The sequence below is a fragment of the Balearica regulorum genome, chromosome 1 (genome assembly GCF_011004875.1).
Source record: "Balearica regulorum gibbericeps isolate bBalReg1 chromosome 1, bBalReg1.pri, whole genome shotgun sequence".
In the NCBI taxonomy this organism is placed as follows: Eukaryota; Metazoa; Chordata; class Aves; order Gruiformes; family Gruidae; genus Balearica; species Balearica regulorum.
Genome location: NC_046184.1, coordinates 136,054,137 through 136,068,781, shown reverse-complemented (window position 1 = coordinate 136,068,781; position 14,645 = coordinate 136,054,137). Strand labels below are relative to the sequence as shown.

General features: G+C 41.9%; 1 long non-coding RNA gene across 2 annotated transcripts; it reads right to left on the bottom strand.

Moving 5' to 3' along the window:
• Nucleotides 1-8,552: 8,552 nt before the first annotated feature.
• LOC142600133 (uncharacterized) lies at nucleotides 8,553-12,235 on the bottom strand. Of its 2 annotated transcripts, none has more exons than XR_012833589.1 (3): nucleotides 12,157-12,235; nucleotides 8,739-8,872; nucleotides 8,553-8,651 (listed from the first exon to the last, which is right to left on the bottom strand). It is a non-coding gene; the product is annotated as an uncharacterized LOC142600133 (long non-coding RNA). The 2 variants fall into 2 exon arrangements; XR_012833590.1 differs by lacking the exon at nucleotides 12,157-12,235 and adding an exon at nucleotides 9,241-9,550.
• Between the last annotated feature and the right edge of the window lie 2,410 nt (nucleotides 12,236-14,645).

Here is a 14,645-nt window from a genome sequence, read left to right as displayed (position 1 = left end):
TTTTCTCACTGAACCCTCCTCTGAACTAATATAACACAGTACCTAATATACTATTGGGGACAGATGTTATATTCATTTTAGAGCTGAGATAAGTGAGACTACCAAGTATGTCAGTGATGAAATGGGGAGCATTCATCCTGACTCCACACTTACTTTCTAATCACCTCTTCCCAGTTCAAAAGGCAGGCACCAATTTATAACCCTTTTTGAAAAGGTACGGCATGCTCTTTACATCTTCCACCACTGTCACAGTAGCACATAAATGGTAGCAGCAACATAGCTGCCCTGCTCCAAGTATCTACCATTGCTGTAGGGGCACTATTGGCCATCCATCATCTGACTCCTAAAATACTGATAAACACATTGTAGTTATTCAGTAACTAGCCTGAAAGAGTGTTTTCTAAATTACTATACCTGCAGGTGTGGATCCTTTAGTCAGTATTCTCTTCTCTGTTCAGCTGGATGCTGTGGCTGTGTATGCACCCCATGGAGAGGGTGCGAGAGGTGCAGGACTCTCCATGCTGAAAGCCCAGCAGCATCGCTTGTCTGTAGAAGCACTTTGTGGACAGCCTGGGGTGGTCTGCCTGGCCTGTGCTGGTCTGCATAAAGCCACAGGTGCCCCGGGCAGCATGCACTGGTTGTACCAGGGGCCAGGTTTTAAATTTGCTACTTGCCTGGAGGGCAGTCTGTGCTTTAGGGCAGTCTGTGCTTTAGGGCAGTGCCAGAACCATTCTTCGTACAGAGGGTAAAGAGAATTAAAGGGATATTTCCCACCCTCCTAATCATCTTCTTAGGTCCAATTAGTTAGAAACTTCAGTGCAGTTACAGTAGTTTATATCAGAGGGAAGGCAGATGCCTGCTCCTACCTACCATGCATGTAATAATAGTCAGGGGAGCAAAGTGTATTTTGCACTTGACAGCTGTAGGGAAGGAAAAGGTTCAAAGCTCTTGCCTGACCAGTTGGGGATGATCATCAGAACAGATCTCCAAGGAAATGATGGTATATCTGCCTTGTGCTGATGGAGCCTTTTGGTCATTATTCTGCTGCACAAGAGTATTTTGTGAAAGGGAAGAAGAAAATATCTGTTCTCATCCCTCTGAGCTTGAAGACAATGGGAAAACTTGACAAGGACATGAAGATACATGAAACAGAAGCATGGTTAAGATTTTCCAGTTGAACTGTTCTGAGTGTCTCATCTGAATAGTTTACTGAATGGTCTAAGGGAAATGGTTTTCTGTAGTCTTACTAAAGTTTTGGCAAAAGAAGACATTTCACTCACTTTTCCTAGAAAGGAAACAACTAGCTCAAGGTAAAGTACAAAGGAGAAAAGCATCCAAAAGGAAACGTCATGTATATGAATGTGCTTACTGATACCCTATGAAATGGTTATGGTATAGAAAAGCTTTTTTTTTTTTTTTTTTTTAATATATAGTAGCAAATAGCTTATATGAAGCTGTACTTTTCTGGGCTTGGGGAAGTGTTGAAGGTCTAGGAAGATTTCTGGACAAGTCAGAGATGCTGTACTAGCATTGCCTGGATTTACAGTAGGGACCTTGCCTTCACTACAGATTTCTCTCACACTTAATCTTTCCATAGATACTTCCTACAGATGTTTACCCACCTTCACACCACTGTCAGAGCTACAGAAAGAAAGCTCCACCATTTTATTTTGAAATTAAAGTTAGGCCATGGAACTCTTTCATTGCACGTTGTTGACATAAGACAGATGCGGTGAGTTTTTGCAGCAAAGAGCACCCACACCACTTTCAACATCAGAGTCCTCCAAACCCTTTCCATATCTGTGCATTAACCGGCCTGCTCTTCCCATGTTTTGACTTTTGTTCAGATATGTCGTGTCCTCATGTCCTTAAATGAAATGAATTCGTGTCTGCATCCACATCCAATCCTGCCAGCTTTTTTAGGCTTGGCAGACTCATGAAGAAAATCCATCTGTGGACCAGATTTTCCCCATTCTGAAATTCTTCAGTTACTGCACTGTTAATAGCTATGGTAATTATTTAGATATATCCAGAAATTAATAGTGATGCTTTTATTTAATAGTTTTACCTTACCATCTGATTAGTCTATTCTTAAAGTATTTCCTTACTAACCAGATTACAAAGAGGGTTACTTAATTTTTCCAGCTGACAGTTAGCGTGTTGACACTCTCCTTGCTTAGTAACAGAAGTCACATGAGATTATCAGGAGCAGGAAGCAAACACATTTCTGTGAAGAGTGAGAGCAGGGCATTGTTAGCAGGCCAGGAGTAGAGTCTGGCCCCTATTGACTGCTCTCCTCTGAGGTTTCTTGCATCAGCAACAGCACTCTCAAATTTCCACCATCTCTTTTCAGATCTGATCTGAAAACCTCTTTGCGACACAGCTAGCCAGTTACCATTTTAATCTTCTCATCCTTTCTTTGCATGCTCTCAAAAAATACTAATTAAATCAGTAAAGCTTTTGGAGATATAATTTGAAAGCACAATACCAAGTAAAACTGCACTGCCCTTGGTCTCATGCTAAATTAGGAAATTGTGTAAAACTGGCAGTCAAACAGAAGGGTATTTGAACTGCTCTTATCTCAAACCTAGAATAAGGACATCATTAGGGACAGTTGTTGCTGGGAAGTCAGTGCTTGTCCTCATTTTAACTAACAATACACTACAATACCAAATTTGAATATGCTGAGAGCATGAATGATCTAACAGTAAGAAGGGCACCAACTATTCTCAGTGACTTGAATGGAAATAGCAGGTGTCTGGTACTTTTCTGGCCCTAAGACAGTAATCAGTCACAGATAATTGATTACTTTCAGATCCAGAAAGTGATTTGCAAAGGATTATATTTTTAGTGTACTGTACTAACTTAATATTAGCTGCACAGGAGGAATCAGATTTCCGAAGCACCGACCACACAAACAGTCATTTTTGATCGTTTGAGCCATCCCTGTACCCAGTAGAGTCGTATGTTCAAACTTCTGGGCAAACACTAATTATGCCTTCTAATTGCAACACAGCTGCTTCCATTCCCTCTATTAAACTGTATTCATCCCTTATTATTAAACAAAATGTAGGGCAGGAAAATAGAAAGAGATTTTCCTATGCATCTACCTCTTTCAGGACAAATTCCTTTCCTGAACAAGTACAGCCATGTCTATAATCATAGCTAATATAGAGTATCACAAAACTACTCAGATTCATTTTGAAGACCTATCTAGCAGTGAATTATCTCCTGTTTTGTCAAAACGAGCATGACTGCGCATTAAGCACAGCATGACTCACAGGCAGAGCAATATGGAAAACTGCCCTTTTGGAGGCCTATCTAGCTCCACAGAAGTGCCTGGAAAGAAACTCACCACCTTGAGGTTGGAACTAGATGATCTTTAAGATCTCTTCCAACCCAAACCATTCTATGATTCTACGAACTTTAGCAATAGTTTAAGAGCCAGAATCAGTTACAAAGAAGATAAGCACTAATGCAACATAGCGATATGCAACCAGTTACTGAGTCTGGGAAGCAAACAAGTCCTGTCACAGCAACACCAGCATGGAGTAGTCCCAGCCCGTCTCCTGCCAGCTGGGCACTGGGAGAGGTTCTTGTCCACTCCAGGAGCTGTTTCACTCTTTAACACAACTCAAAATCATCCCAGCAGAAAAGGTGGCCAGTTTTCTGGAAATGAATGAGTTAAATCAACTCACTTAAGCTCACCTGTCAGCTCACTATCTCAATCACCCCAAGAGATGGATAGATGGTGGGGATGAAGAAGATGGGGGTGTGAAGGAGGGAAAGTGAGACTTCCCCTGCTTAGGTAACAATCAGCTCTTAAATTGGTTCAGCTACATATGTCATGGCGTCTCAGTTCTCAAACTAATTAAATCAAGATAACTGAGACAGTTCTCAATTTTATCAGGAGGAAAAAACCTCAAACACTCAAAACCTGTGAGAAATAGTTTACAAGCGCTGGTCTGATGCTATCTCTGTCCCTTCTCATTGATTTATCTATAGAAATGTATACAAGGTCATTCACATGAATATCCATGGAAAAGTATCTGTCCTAGCAAAGGGCTGTCATAAATATATTCATTTAAAAGAATCAGCTAGGAAATTACCTTTTATGGAGCTGATGGTCTCTTTGTGAAAAATGTTTTGTCTTTCTCAAAGTTGTTCTCATCAAATTCAGGGAATAATTTGTGCTGAAATGAAATGCCAAGGCATGTTCCTGGGAAGCCTCAGTTTATCTCCAGATCCTGTCCCTGAAAGAGGAGCCATCTGCCACCCTGGAAAAAGTGCTCCCTACCAGGCAAGGCAGCTGGGTTAATCCCTTCCATGCCTCTTTGACCAATTAGGTTTGAAGATGAGTTGGGGCAGATGCCTACACCCCTGCCTATTCTTTCTGGAGGGTCCATTGCATGGTTCTTCAGCATGAGGTGGATGAGGAACCTGCTGCTGCAGAGATGTGTCCCTGCAGGCAGAGGAGGGCTCTTCAGCCTGGTCTCCCAGAGGAGTACCATAGCTGGCAGACCCTTTTGTAGGAGGTATGTTTGCATTTCCTCATCTGCTCTGTAGATGATGATTAAATCTGGCCTGTCTGTTCCAACAACCAGCTTTTCATCAGAAACAACCTGGTTGGGAAATTAATGGCTTTGTCTGAAGTTGAATGAAATATTTTGCTCAGCCCACAAAATGAAAAAAAAAAAGCAAAAAAAAAAAAAAAAAGCCCAACAAATTGAGCTGAGATGGACTAAATTATTTTTTCCCCTCAATTTTTTGGTTCAGCTGCCACACTGAAAAATCAATTATTTTCATAGCTCTACATCAGTCAGTCCTATTTATAGAAATTCTAGTCATACAATCTGAGAACAGATTTCCCCTGCTGTTACATTGGCTTTAACTTCCAGGGAAGCCAATGTGAAGCCAATGTAGATGAACTCTTTGGGAAAAATAAGTCCCCGGAGTAGAGAGCCTGACACTCCCCTACCATGAATAACAAACAGCAAGTGTTAGAACAATTAGTCACAGTGAACAGTTTATGGGAAATAACCACTGATTGAAATTTCCTTGCCGAAAAGAATTCAGAAATCCAACCAGCTCCAACTGCTATAACCAGTTGAAAGGACTTCTTGGGCTTTGATAGTAGACAAAAGTGTGTGCTGCTCTAATTTTAATGGGAGAGGTTTTTATGGTGTAACCCCCATATTGGGGATAGGGTTATCTGGTTATGCTGTTATAGTTCATTCACCTATGAAAAAATGCATTAATCTGTGCAGGTTAGGCAACTTAAAACTGATGTGTGATTGGATTTTGTTTCCTGCATAGCCTCCGAGTCAACCAAAGTCAACAAATACCACATTGCCTGTCTGTAACTGCACCCTTCAGGCCAGTACTACATAAACCTTGGTATTTCCACTGAAAAATAATTGTATCCCTGGGGTTTAGAGCATCCCTGGAAGTGCATTTACCCATCTGCAGCACTGGCAGATCTCAATGTTTTGTAGAGCCTCCCGTAAGCCTGGCTGGCCTTGTGATGATGGTAGCAGGCAGAATAGATAGCTACGGCCCCTCTGGGCTCTCCTGTCTCCAAAGCAGCTGGGACTGGTGGTCAGGCTGGACCAGGCCAAGGGCTGCTGCCTACCAGAGACAATTTGTAGGCCAAGTACCAAGTCCTGGGGTCATCGCTGAAGCTGCTTCCAGGATGCAGTAGCAGTCATTGCATCTGCAGCTGTGTTCAGAGTTGTATCACTGCAAGCTGAGTCCTGTCATAAAACCCAACATTCCCCCAGGACCACATTTATACTAGTTCATAACCATGTGGAAACCAGGCCTAAAAGCTTATGTAGGTGATGTGCTGTACTTGTGTCGGCTTTCTATTTGTACAAATCCATAAGAGGCTTAGACCCCAGTCTAAGAATGGCTTGTTTTCTACTATTTTCTATTGTTCTATTTAAAATTAAGAAAAAACCACAAACCCAAACCACAAAACTCTCCATTAAGTCAAAGAAGGGTTGATTGAATTGGCCTTTTGCAGCCGTTAACATCTTTAGAAGTCGCCTGCTCAGTTTACACTGGCTCACCTTCCTCAGAAGGCAGTCCCCCTCTTTTGAAATACATTTGAATTGAGATCTTCATCATGGGCAGCTCTGCATAGTGGGCAGGAAATGAGCTGCATCCATCAAATGATTTATTTCATTACAAGTAGCATACCCAGAAAGCATTATGCTGGTTGTGCCTCTGTCAGTCATTGCCCAGAGGGTTCAATTAGTGCTGGAGAGGTTACCTGCTGACCTTTCTTTTTTTTCTATGCTTAGATTTTCATTCTGACTGACGAAGCCACATATCAGTATAGTTTCACCAGCATCTGTAAGAGGGTGCCTGCTGCAACGTCCACCTTGCATTAGTCTCCTATGCCTCTCCTTTTATCTTTGACTGAAGCATGCCACACCGTCAAGCCAGAAAAAACATCAATTTCCTTCTTTCATCTGCATCCTCATGACCTGGTGAGGAGAATAACTCTGTATTTTAGAACATTACAACCAAATCCCTTGTGTGTGTAAGTCATTCCCATGGGGCTTTCATTCAATAGGGTCTGACTCATGGGAATTACACCACTTGAGGCCCCCCCCATGTCTGGAATTGGACAAATAACTGACCAAACGTGCAACTATAATAATGCAGTCTATCTTACATAAAATGATCAAATAAATTGACACAATTCAACTCAGTAAGCTAAAGATCAGTCTCGTGTATGAAATCATTTGACAATATGTTAAAATGCAGTTAGAAAATACTTAAACACAAGCCTACAGTGAGGGAAGGCAAGTTAATTTCATCTTTCTAACAGAAAATAGAGAAGGAACATTATTGTTAGAAAATGGCCTTAAAAGCTTATTCTTGTCACCCTAAGAACAGAACAAGTGTACTGAACAAACAGGGTCAAAGGGCTTATGGAGCAAAGGGATTGATCCTGGGATGCAAGTTAAATTTAATATTTTGTGCTATCTGTCTTAAATTCTCCCTGTAGGTTCACTTGGACAGTGTTGGTGGGTAGTGAAAGAGGTTGTTGGGGTCTCCTTAGGCATAGTTTCTCGGTTTTATTCTTTATAAATTATTTACCACCCTTGCCTTATTCAGGGTTTTTTTTTTTTCCTTAATATATTAGTTTTTAAGTCAGGTGACCTCAGATGGCAATGCTCAGATTTTTAAGGCTACTTAAACTGTTTTCTATTTATCTTTGCAAGTCTAAGTAGCTTTCAATGGGATATAGGAGATGAAATGTCTGAGAAATGATGAAAATGGAACTCAGTTGTCAAAATCACTCAGACCATGCAATGTTTTTATGATTTGTGGCTTTAAGACCCTTTGGAAATGAGACCTTGATTTTGCTTTGTGTTAATGCAGCACCCATCGAAAAGGGACCCTAGTCTCTGATTGCTGCTACTACGATACAATTGAAAAAACTGATAGCCTATATGAGGAAAGTTTTAAAATGTAAACCTTAGAGGTTCAAGTTTGTAAATAAATAAAGACTAAAACCCAATGCAGTAATATTTTTAAATCTTGAGGTCTTAAAATTTATATCTCATACTTTGGATGTCTGATTTATGAATTCTGAATGCTTAGGGTTAGCAATCTGCTTTGCAATGATCAGGCTGATGTCATCTCAAGGTGTCTGAGGGGGTCAAGAGGAGAGCTACACCTACCTGTGAGTTCTGATCACACCCAGACAGAAATAACCAATTCTGCTTTTCCTTGGGTTTTCATCCTTGTAAAAGTTTTCCTGACACATCTCTCTTTCTGAGCTGGTCTCAAACCAGCTTCAAAATAACCAGAGCAAATGCACAACCTGAAAATTCAGTGCTATTCTGCCTCATCCTTCCAGGTAAAAACACCTTTTCAAGGGTGTCTTACAATGCTGTTCACAGAACACCTAGTGTTGTTTCAGCTAAGACAGTCCCAGTTTATTCAGTCTAGCCAGTTTGCAAATCAGTTCTCTGGCCACCACCAATATTGCTGCATCTAAAAGTTGTAAAAATCTCTTTGAAATGCTAACCCTAACCTCGGGTCTTTCCATAGCTTCAAAGGCATGATGTGGCAATCTGAATTCATTGCAATATTTAATTTGAATAATAAACTAGCTAAGCACCACCATACTCAGGTTGTTATCAGTTAGCTCTGACCAGTAGAAACTTTGAAGTGCTAATTGTTTAGCTGGGCAGAGCTGCAGACTTTATGGATTTTGCAGGAAGCTAAAATTAACCCTTTTACACCTTGCTGAAGAGAGAAAATTTTAATAAAGGACTCAGAAGAATTCTAGGTATTATACCCAGGACCCAAAGTGTTCCCAGAGATGTAACAGGAAAAAATTAAAATCCACCCATTTTCATTTTTTATTTCCACAGAAACAGTAGTTAGAACCCATGGCTACATTGGAGACAACAAACTGCTTGCGTAGCCACCTGCACATTGAATTTCTTGTTCAGTCTGTACAGCATAAACCAGAGGATGAGCTGATATTTATATGATGCATGCACTGAAATATATTTGAATTTGTTCTTGGCTGCACCACTGACTTGATGGTGACCTTGTGCCTTTTGGATGCTCTTCATTTTGCCTCAGGTTCCCTCTCTGCTAAACTGAGATTACATCATCCTTCCCTGCGAGGCATAAGGATGAAAAAGCTCAAAAAAGAGTTTGATACTATCATTCATGATGATTTGAAATAGAGAATTACAGGCCCACACCTGTGTGTGTAGCAGAGGACCCCAGTATTTCAGTGGGACTTGTTCTTCAAGAGGTTTCCATGTGCAGAGTACCCACTCCTCCTTTGTGGCCACCCCTCGTGGTTTCCCCCGTGGCAGGCTTCAAGCTGCTCCAGCTGGGAGCGGGTAGCAGTAGCGGAGGCATTCCCACAGGGAAAAGCAAACGAACAGAACCCACTCACGTGCTGTTTGCTTGGTCATGTGCCCTTGCTGTTACAAGCTGGGCCAGCCGTACTTCTGAGGCAGAAGCGTGTCTAGTTGTATCGCACTTTGACTGTTGCTCTTGCTTTGCTTTCCCTAGTTCTGCTGACCTGCCCGAGACGGTGCTGTATGCAATTGCCTGCCCTTCCCGGTGGTCGTCGTCTCCCCTCTCACAGCCGCCTGTCACCCCCTTGTCCCAGCAGAGCCCCAATGCCACCACCTAAGATGTCATCACACAGAAGTTGTACCCTGTTTGGCAACACTGCGCAATGACGTTACTCACCTGATCTCATCAGGAAGCAATAAACCCTGTCAGGAGTATTGCTCAGACAAAAAATTGGCCATCCTCTTCTCTCCCTCAAAGCAGTGTCATTTGGCTTCAGTGACCCGATGGCATCTTTGTCTGCACCAGGCGTTTCAGGACAACTTGTAGGGTTGTGCCCACCTTAAGTAGATCCATTAGTGTAAGTAACGAGGAGTGCTACATAGAGAGAGTGCCAACATTTTTACTGCCAGAGAATCTGTTCCAAGGACTGAAAACCCTTGTGCGAGCAACGGAGCAACTAGAAGTCAGGCACAGCCTGCTCCCAGCTCTCACAACACTATTACCATTTTTTTCTTGTAAAGTGATAGATTTTTTGGCATTCAGGAATTAGCTCAGTTTAGTCCCAAATGATAAGGGCTTGGATTTCTTAGCATGTCCTGTCATGACACAGTTGCCAGTTTAACGTGGTCATCTGGCCAAACTGGGAAAGTTCTTACTTCTTGCAAGGAACAGTATAGTCTCCCCACTCTCACAGTGTGTTTTCAAGGGAATAAAAAAACCATTTTTTTCCTTTCTCCTCCCTCCGTAATACCATCTGACAGGATGCAGAGTTCGCAATTCATGACTCAAGTGACCTCTATATTCCCATTACCCCTGGCTCCATCTTAGGGGATTTGCAGAGCTGTGCTTGTATCTAAAAGCAGTTTCTAAATCCTTGATTGGTAACAGTGAGGATTAGTGAGAATTGTGAGAATTGTGAGAATTAGTGAGAATTAGTGAGAATTGTCACTTTCCGGCAATTATCAGAAATCAAAATGTACCCCTCTGCAAAGGGCTACCACAAGGCCTAGACATTTTTAAAAATGCAAGAATAAACTTTCAGTTTCTAATGAGGAGTTAAAAATAGAAGAGATTTTGCAGCCCAGTAAATCACCTTGGATGATCGCCTACGCGGGGTCCAAAGTTTTTTTAAGTATTTCTTTGGAAAAATGCATGCTCTGTTTACTTGGGGAACCCAGAAGAGACCACTTTCGCTGTACTCCAGACGATTCAAAATGCTTGCCGTGCGGGCATACATTATAGCGCAAGCAGCCGCAGAGATGTGTATCTGAAAATCGCCCTGCGTGACAAGGAAGGATGGGTGAAGGAAGCGTTGCTGAGGCAGGGAGCGGAGCGGCAGGAGCTGGGCACAGGGCAGCTCCAGCCATCCTGCGGGCAGGCAGGGGCAGAGGTGGGGAGCACAGCTGGCAGAAGTCAGTTCCCGTTTCCAAAAGCTGGGAGCTAGGGAAAGGCAAACCAGCTGGCCCAGAGCCAGAGTTGCAAAAATCCTTTCCTTCCTGCTTGAATTCAAAGGAATAAACACAGCTTCACAATTCACAGCGCCGTACTGTTATACCCAGTGCGCTTTTGTATTCGTATTGATGTTTGTTGTATCTATTGGAATCTAGTGAACTAACTTTTTCCTCGCTTGTATGACCTTTTATTATTCCTGCTCTCAAAACACATTCAGTGTCCACTATGGCCTGGCTTCAATCATCCCTCTGAGCAATGGAGAGAGTTCAATCAACTGCAATAAGATTTGGATGCCATCATACAGCGTACAGAGAAGAATACCTGGCAAATGGTGTATATGTGAGCCCAGAGCCAAAAGGAGACTCCTGCAGCCAGGGGAGCCAGTGGCATACCTCCCTTTGACTTTGGGGGTGCAGGCTCACATCTGGGGCTCCTCTGGGAGAGTGAGCTGTCAGTTCCCTGCCACAATGAAAAGCCATCGTGAAAGCAGAGACCCTTGTAGTCTCTCTGGTCAAAGTGAATTACTATCTGCAGCAAGGTGTCTCCAAGCTGCTGTTCCTAAACACATGGAGTGCAGCTCACTGACACGTCTCCCAACTTCTTTATCTGACAGACCTCTGGGAGACGGATTAAATCAGGTCACCTGGCAGGGAAGAAGTTGTTCTGCGTGGTGGGTGAAGGACTTTAGAATCCACATTTGCATCTTCCAATAGGCCTTTCGATGTGCTGGCACCCGCAGGTAGCTAAGCGGTGCCTTGCTCCTGGTTGTAGCACTTCACTCCTTTGCCACCTCAGGTCTCACCAGACTGGAACCACTGGGGAGCAGTCGGTCAGCTGCGTCAGCTGCATGGGACCGTCAACCAAGAAAGAGGCGGCAGTGCTGCAAATACCTGAGAAATGGTAAGTCTTGAGCAGAGCCTCAGCAGGGTCTGTCCCTCATTTTTTTTTTGCATTTTTCACAGTGTAGATGCGCAGCGCAAGGAGCCCCAGCACTGGCAGTCAGGCACCTGTACGGTGCGGGCCGCCTGGAGGTGGGTGCGTGCAGCGTGCCTGCGGGGAGGCAGGACAGGGCAGGTTTGTGAGGCAGAGGGTGAGGTTGGTTTGGCAGGTGAGATGGAGTCAGTCTTGCGGGGTGGCAATGGGGGGGGGTGTGAGAGAAGGGTGGAGTTAGCACACAGAGTTGGAGTGACAGCTGGGAAAGATCTTTGGTTTTGAAAGGAAGGCATAACAAGTTTTCGAGAATGTTTATTGGGATCTTGAAAGGTCACCTCTACACTGTTATGGGGGACTTTTAGTAGAACTTGAGAAGTAGGTTTTATCTCCATACACAGACGCAGTTTTTGGATTATATCTCCTCATAGTACCTGAGGTGAAAAAACTAATACAAATGCCCTAATACATGCAAAAAGATAATACTTCTTTACACTGTCTTTGCTTCATCAGTAAAACAGGCTGTGATATTGGCACCTGGAGAAACTGCAAAATCACTGTCAAAGGGAAGAATTCTGTGTGAATTCACTAAAGTGAATGTCCAGGGGTCTGAATCCAGAAGTGCAATAAATTTACAAAACCCCGGCAGCAAAAGTACCCCAGCAACCGAAGAGGTGCATCCCACCTGACCCCAATAGAAACTTTTGTTACCTGAGCTCCAATCAACTTGTATAATGACAATGCAGCTTCGTTGTAGCACTGTTCCTGGGAGACAGACCTCTTGTCTTTTATTACTCATCTCATGTTGTCACAAATGTTTTTGTAACAGCTTACTTGTGCTCTAATTAGGGAAAAAAAATCCAAGCCTTCAGAGCAGGCTGGTCTCAAAGTGCAGACTACAATGTGTGGAGATTCACAAGCCCTACAGGCCTAACAAAGCCAATAAATCAGAGCTCACAAACCAGCTTTCTGCTGACATGATTTATCTTCCAGGGCTGACCTGCCTGGATATGATTTTATAATGATGGCAGCCAGAGATGTGAACAGCAGACTAAGAGAAACCATTCACACTGGTGAATCTGAGACTATTTATTTTACTACAAACCCAGCACCCATCTGTGAGATAAATCTAAAATGCATGCGGGCAGGTGATCAGTTCAGGTGAATCAAAGGCCCAAGATTTGTCAGAAAGGACTTCCCCCCACATTGCCCCAAACATTAGCTCTAGTAGTTAAATATTCTTAGAAGAAAAGTCTAACAGAGACATCAGCTGCTGCAATGACTGGAGATGGTAGATACTCAGACTGAAAGAAGTATCATGTGCATGAAGTAGCTCACCATGGGGTTCATGTCAGCACTGACCATAAGCATCAGTAAGGAATACTGTACATGTAATTTTTAGCACAAGTGTGTTTGCAGTATTCAGAGCCTGTCTAACTGTCTCTACAATGCAGGAGCCAGTGATAACTCAATTCTGAGTGTTATGAAAAATAATAAACCACCTCCACTAGGGTCATTGCTATGGAAGTATTGTCTTTTTTTTGAGAGACATGAAAATAAAGGTGGTGTTCTACAGAAAGATGTGCTTTCTTTGTTCTGCTTCAAATTAATTCCATAAAATTTTACGGTTGTAGGAATTTAATCTGATACTGACAGGAACGTGAGCATCTTGAAAAGCTTAAAATAAAGGATGGTTTTAAAAGTGGGGCATGTAGAAGGGGATTATTTTTTTTTTCATTAGTGAAGGCAGATCTAAACCACCAGAACCACAGCAGCCTGAAACCCTGGTGGATTTTCTGGTCCTTATTTTCTCTTTTCAGAAACAGAAAAAGAGAGAAATGAACACAAAGCTGCATTCAGAAATACATAACTTTGAACCAAATATGCATTACTTTTTATTTGTGGGCATATGAAGGAATTTAATCTTAAAAAGAAAGAGGCAGTGACTTTAAATGCATAGGTTCTAAAAACTGTGATCATTTTCTTTGCACCAAGATGCAGATGTTTTTACTACAGCATTATGTGGGAATTCTATAGTCCACAGAGAGATGAAAAATTACCCATGTCACATAAAAATGCATTTCACTGGCATCCTAGAAGCGCTGTGCTACTTATAGAAATGAATGTCATAAATAGGTTTTGAGCATCAGATAAGCAATGACTGTCAAAGCATTCAGATACATTTCAGTAGTCGTTGCTCAAGCATATTCAGAGACCAAATTATTCATATAAGGAAATGCTTGTTTACTGCAATGCTCATTATAGTTTCACATCGAAGTGTACCTAGTATAGAGCATAGCTAGTATAGTCTAGCTGGTATATATAAGGAAATGCTTTTTAAATAGTTTTACAAATACTTAAAATGATAAATGTAATCAGTTAATGAGGTTATCCTTTATCTCCACTTCTGCATATACTTTAGCCTCTAAGGTTCAGAAAGTCGGCATAGAACAAGCAGTCATATTAAAGATCCCTCTTTAAGGACATTTAAAATATTGCTGATTAGTGCTTTGGGAATAATTAAGAATGAAAAGAATACTTTAAAAAACATTTAATTTGTTTGCTTTCAACACAGTGTTTACAGAAATCTTGCATCCTCCAAAAAATTGTTTTTTCAGATGTGCTTGGTTAATGTCTATGTAACCATTTACTTGTAATCGGTCACAGAAGTCTAGTAATACAATTTGTCTGCGCTGACTGGATGAAAGTACTAACTCTTACAGAGCAAATATCCACATGGGTAAACTTTGAATCCAGCATATGTGAATATTTATGAAGGCAAATTTGAATGTTACCATATTTACTCTGCCTGTACAATGTGCAAGCCTAGCTGTCAAAAATACCTTTACAAATTCAAACAAATATTTGAAAGATTTTTTTCTTTCTTTGGCTGTAGTTGGAGCAAAACTGAATCATTAGGCAGATGCCATTACGTGCGCCAGCTCTGAGATCTTCTCCAAACTGCAATCAGTCTCTGACCTTGAGCCCTCTGGCTGGACAATTTGTAATTGGGTTCCAGTCTAAAAGTGATCCATTACAGTAAAGAATCAAACTACTTATGCTGCCATCATGTCTGGCTTAAAGAACATTTCAATGTCAAACTAGTAAGGCTGTTACCCTGCTTAGAAGAGAAGAGCTTTTTACCAAAAAGATAATCAGAGACACATTCTATTGAAAAGTGATCTTCACTAGGGAAAAAC